Below are 6,377 nucleotides of genomic sequence, written 5' to 3'. Positions count from 1 at the left end.
GAGAAATAGCTTTCCTTTAAAATAAATTCATACAAGAGAAAGCAGTTGTTTCAAAAAAAAACATTAAGTGTGCAGAAATGCTAAAAACTCCAGGGTGGTATTTGAATACCAGAAGGTCTTGAAAACATTGTTTAGTTCATTTCTTTTTTTCCAGAAATAATTATTGAGTAGCTTCTAGCTTTCAGGCAATCTTCTGGGCACAGAATACAGAGGTGAGTGAAAAATTGTTTGAAAGCTCCAAAATATAGAGCTCATAGAATGTTATATCTGGACAGGCTCTGAATAGCCACCTAGTCCAAGTCTCCTCTTTTTACTGACAGGGAAACTGAGGCTGAGAGAGCAGACATGACTTTGCCAGCTCACACATTTTGTTGGTGTGAAAGGAAAATGAAGGAAGCCTGCCAATTCCCCATCCAGCACGTCACTGTGTCTTCATCCCTCTGAATCCCGATTCTCTGGAGTCTGTTCCTGGGACTGGCATCTCCAAGACTTTTGTCATGAAGGTTCTGCCCTGGCATCACCCATATTGGAGGCAGCACAGTTTACACCTGGGGGAAGTCACCCTCAGGAGAAGGACTGCTCTGTTCTAATCTCAGGTTCTACTCCCATGATCAACATTAGCCAATCAGTGCCAACTGCCAGAAAATACTGGCCTTGCTTCATTCTGAAGAAGCTACCCCAGTGTTTGTTGGAGGGAGGAATGAATTTTAACTACATTTATGGTGACCTAGTCTTCTCTTTTTTCTCTCATATGTGTCCAGGAAATCAGGATGCCTCTAGTTTTTTTTACTACAGATTTTGCTTACAGTCATATAATTCATTTTGATTCTGTACATCATACAGTTCTATATGATAAAGCCAAAAGAGAATTGAGGAAAAATAAAATTGTGGCTGCAGGGTCTTCCCTGGTGGTGCAGTGGTTAAGAATCCGCCTGCCAATGCAAGGAACACGGGTGTGAGCCCTGGTCCGGGAAGATCCCACATGCCGCGGAGCCACTAAGCCCGTGTGCCACAACTACTGAAGCCCGCGAGCCACAACTACTGAAGCCCGCGTGCCTAAAGTCCGTGCTCCGCAACAAGAGAAGCCAGCGCAATGAGAAGCCCGCGCACCGCAATGAAGAGTAGCCCCCGCTCGCCGCAACTAGAGAAAGACCATGCGCAGCAACAAAGACCCAACGCAGCCAAAAATAAGTTAATTAATAAAATAAAATTAGTAAGTTTAAAAAAAAGAAATCTGTGGCTGCAGAGGGGAGCTTGCCAGAGATAAAAGCACACCTCTCAGAGATCAAAGGACATTTATAATAGCCTCTGGTTTTGTTAATCCTCAACCAAATCTCATCCATGTCATTGGAATTGATCACCATGGAGAAGTGCCAGAGCCGTATTGTTTGTTGCGCTGCCTGCCTGCCGTCATAAGAGCAGAAATGGTGTTCCACAGTGATAGCAAACGGCTTTATTTTCTATACAGCTCATGTGCTATGTGAGATTCCTGAGAATTCCTCCCTGTTGGCTCAATTCACTGGGCCAAGATGACAAACAGCCACATACCAAGGTTTGAAATCAGAAACCCAGTTCCCGTGGATCCTGCAGAGTTCACTGTGTGCATTTCACCTCTTTGGGGGGGGGGGGGAAATTATAAGAATATTCTACAATTTATACAAAGCATAGAGATGTGCAAACTTCTGGCTCTTCAAACCTGATAATTTACAAAACCAGCTGCAGCAAATTTCTGGGAAGCATCTTGCGGTATTGCATCACAGTAGGGTCAGGAGAGGTAATTCACGGCCTGACATGTCTCCTCCCTGGCACTTCTTCTTGAAGAAAAGTGACTCTGCTTTACTACAGCCAGAAGACAGCCCTCGGCAAGCACGTGTATGGACATACGCACAGGAGCCCATCTGTACTGCTCATTGACATTGAAGAGAGGGTGCTGCAGATCAGGTGCCGGGAGTGGAAGGCTATGGTCGGGGAGCTCAGGCATTTACATCCGGATGGGGGGATTTTCCTGTTTAAAAACTTTGTCTTCTCCAGTACTGTTCAACATAAATCCCAGTTTTACAGGTCTTCATGGAAGCATCTCCTTGGGGGTGAATGTGCTGCAGTCTACTTATAAGGAGTAGGACTGGTTTAAGTCATGGAAATCCAAGAAAATGTTGGTCAAGCCAAAGAAAGTTGTTCAAATTTCAGCACACACTGTCCTGGAGAGATGTGGTCCCTCCTTTGATGTGCCCCTAGATCCAGATGCTGGCTTTCCTTTACCACTGCAGAAAGCCCCTCCTGAGGGACGAAACAATAGGGCAAAGTAGTAAGTCTGTAATTTAAAATGTGGGCTTTGTGCTAAGTAAATTATACTTGACAAAAAAAGTTCCTAGATTTCCTCTTAAAAGGAGAGAGAACCCTGAGTTAACTTTTGACAGGAGGCCCAAAGTCAGGTCCAGATGCTCCAAGTCATCGAATACAGCTAAACCAGACTCTAGTGGGACTTCTCAAATACAATTACTATTGAGTGGAAAACTCCCTAGAAGAGCAAAGAAAGTCAGCAATTTGAGCAGTCACCTGACGGAAACATCCATTAGCTTTTGAATCTAGGGGAAAGAGATGATCCTAGGTCTTAACAGGTTCTCTATAAATATTTGAAGGACATTCTCTTCCAAGGACATTTAATTAAAAGTACAGTATTTCAATTTTTCTTTCTTTTTGTCTTTAGAATAATGTTATTGGAAGCAGAAAAGAAAAACCTTGTACTTGAGACCTAGATCATTAAATACTTCTCTAAAAAAAGTCTTTGACTTTGCTATATCAAAGCTCTTCTCAAAATCATGTCTATCAAAATGTTGTGGTGCTGAAGATGTTAGATGTCTGTAAGCAAGTAAGAGATGCCTACTTGAATGCTGATTGTAATTTTGAAAGGATGTTTTTTCTTTTATAAGGATTTCATAGCATTTCTTGAGGGAGGCGCTCCTGGCATTCCGGATGGAGCAGTTCTTTGTTGTGCTGGAATATGTCATGCATGTCAGGAAGTTTGGCGTCACTAGCCCTGAGGCACAGAACAGTCTAGTAACCTAGGTCCTGGGACAGCCACCCACAGATCCTACCACTGGACAAAGTCAGCAGTACCAAGTGCCTCTGATCCAGGCACTGTGGCCGGCATTTGGGACACAGACATGAAACAGAGAAGCACACCCATTGCCCTCAAGGAACTTACAGTCTAATGGGGAAGGCAGACATCAAACGACTCAGATCACGGGCTCTGGCCCAGTAGGGCCCACTGAGCTCGGCCAGCCTAGAAGTCAGGAAGGCCGCCTTGTGAAGGACTGTGCCACTGACCCCCAGGATGAGTAGGCGGTAGCTCACAAGGCATCATCTGTTGTGTTTAGTTCTTATGTTGCTTCTAGTTTAGTCTTCGCTTCTAAAATAATTTCTAACTCTTTTCTGAATTCTTCATTTTTGAGTTTTTCTAATTCTGATTTATGCAGTTCTTTCATGTCTTAGGCCACTTGTTCAATGTATTTTCATTTGTTTTTAAATAACTGACTCCTTTGAACTGTTTCTGACATCTCCGAGGTGTGCTTTCATTGTCTATGGGGATAGCATTCTGCTCCCTCTTATCCTTTTAATGTTTGGGTGGAAATTGGCCTTGATACTTTCCTATTGTTTATTTTTATGCAAAATTATTTTTCCTGACTTTTTGGAATAAGGCTATATTCAGGAAAGATGTTCAACCTTCACAGAGCCCACTCTTGTTGTTTTTGTGTGGAGTGTAAAAATAAAGCAGCTTGATTTCTGGGATTTCCTGCCTCTGTCCTTATCCTTTCTTGGGTCTGGTCCATCTCATTCTTTCCTTGTCCTCAAACTCTGGTAGTGTCTTACATGTTCCTCTATCAGCTACAAAGACCACCCCCGCTTGCCCCCCCGCGCCCCATGAGTAATACAGCCTCTCTCTCTCTGTGTGTCTCTCTCTGTGTCTCTCTCTGTTTCTCTTCTCTCATCTCAGTCCTGCTCAATTCTGATTTTAGCCTAGAAGACAGCAGGTCAGCCTCATGAGCTTATAAGGGCTAAACTGCTCCAATCCTTTCAGGTGTTCTAACCATAGGCACTTGCACTCACCCACTGTTGGGGAGGACAAACCCTCTCCCAGCTTCAGCTGACATTTTCAGGTTGGTTGCCCAACTCTCCAGTGATCACCGTTGCCCATTTTGGGTTCTGTTCTCAGGTCCATGATATACTTAGCCCTGTTCCTTCTTTCTTTTTTTCCTTCGCCTCTTACACAAATGCTGTTCCTGTGGCAGTTTTTGGTTTGCCCCTCTAGCTTGTATTTTGGGGCTCATGGAGTTACCTTGTTACCAATTTTGTTGTAAGTATTGTCTGGTTTTTTGGTCTTGCTATTTAGTTGTTATTTTTATGTGGGGATTCAAAAAGATTGAAGAACTATGCCGCTACCACGAACCACCTGCTCCTTTTGTGTTGAGTGTCAGGTGTTTACAATGATTTTGTCTTCAAATTCTGGTACTGTCCTATATGTACTTACATTGATTGTAAAGACCCCTGTGATTAATACAGTCCAGCCAACCACATGTATCCTGGAGCCCTCTAACAAAGGCTGGTAATTTACAGGATGTTTGCATCTAGACTCCTCATCTTAGCTTGGGAACTTGATGGAGGGTTACTTCCTCTGGGAAATCTTGGTTATCACCCCAAGAAGAACTTCTCCCTTCTTTGAGCTTCCTTCATTACACCTCTTCGGATTTTGTGTATACTATCCCAGAGAACCTGGAGCCCCTAGAAGCAGGGGCCATACACAATTATCTCTGTATCCCCAGGCCCTAACACAATGCCTGGTACAAAGTAGGGACCTAACATTTCCTGATAGAAGGAGTTTTAGCTAAATGATGCCTGCAGCTATATTACATACTCATATGAAAATTTTTAAAAATTATTCTTAAAAATAATTTATGCTCATCATAAAACACTTAGAAAATACCCCCCCCCCCAGAAAAAAGCATACAGAAAATATTCACCTATAGTCTCATCCCCAAGAGAGAACCATTATTACCCTTCTGGTATATTTCATTTTGTTCCTGTGTGCATTTAAATCATTTAATTTGAATCATGGTGTATGCCATTTAAAAAATTTTATAATAACTTAATTTTTTAAACATCTTTATTGGAGTATAATTGCTTTACAATGTTGTGTTAGTTTCTGCTGTATAACAAAGTGAATCAGCTATATGTATACATATATCCCCATATCCCCACCCTCTTGCGTCTCCCTCCCACCCTCCCTATCCCACCCCTCTAGGTGGTCACAAAGCACCGAGCTGATCTCCCTGTGCTATGCGGCTGCTTCCCACTAGCTACCTATTCTACATTTGGTAGTGTATATATGTCCATGCCACTCTCTCACTTGTCCCAGCTTACCCTTCCCCCTCCCCGTGTCCTCAAGTCCATTCTCTACGTCTGCGTCTTTATTCCTGTCCTGCCCCTAGGTTCGTCAGAACCATTTTTTTTTTTAGATTCCATATATATGTGTTAGCATATGGTATTTGTTTTTCTCTTTCCTACTTCACTCTGTATGACAGACTCTAGGTCCATCCACCTCACTACAAATGACTCAATTTCGTTTCTTTTTATGGCTGAGTAATATTCCATCATATATATGTGCCACATCTTCTTTATCCATTCATCTGTCGATGGACACTTAGGTTTCTTCCATGTCCTGGCTATTGTAAATAGCACTGCAATGGTACATGACTCTTTTTGAATTATGGTTTTCTCAGGGTGTGTATGCCATTTTTTTTTTTTTTTGCGGTACGCGGGCCTCTCACTGTTGTGGCCTCTCCCATTGCGGAGCACAGGCTCTGGACGCGCAGGCTCAGCGGCCATGGCTCACGGGCCCAGCCGCTCCGCAGCATGTGGGATCTTCCCGGACCAGGGCACGAACCCGTGTTCCCTGCATCGGCAGGCGGACTCTCAACCGCTGCGCCACCAGGGAAGCCCTGTATGCCATTTTTAATCCTGTTTTTTTCACCTTAAGTTTTTGCACTTCCCCCACAAATTATTCTTCATAGCATTATTTGACAGCTGTGTATTATTCCAGCGTATGATAAGAGAAATTTTAATACAAAATTAAAGGTATTTATTTATAAAACAATAGGGAAGAGTTTATGTAGTCTGCCTACTGATGTCTTGACATGAAATGCGCTATAATAACTGAAAATAAAGTAGAAGCCAACTCCAGTTTTAGAACACATTCAGAGTGGCTGTAATTTTAAGTGCAAGAAAGTTCTTAGTATAATTAATGTATTCTACAGAAACCGACTTCTGCTCAACTCATTGCCAGATGCTATTCCCAAGGATTCCACTAGATGGCAGAACAG

Source organism: Pseudorca crassidens, chromosome 7 (assembly GCF_039906515.1).
Source record: "Pseudorca crassidens isolate mPseCra1 chromosome 7, mPseCra1.hap1, whole genome shotgun sequence".
NCBI lineage: Eukaryota > Metazoa > Chordata > Mammalia > Artiodactyla > Delphinidae > Pseudorca > Pseudorca crassidens.
The sequence above is the reverse complement of the archived record's forward strand: the minus strand, read 5'-3'. Positions refer to the sequence as shown.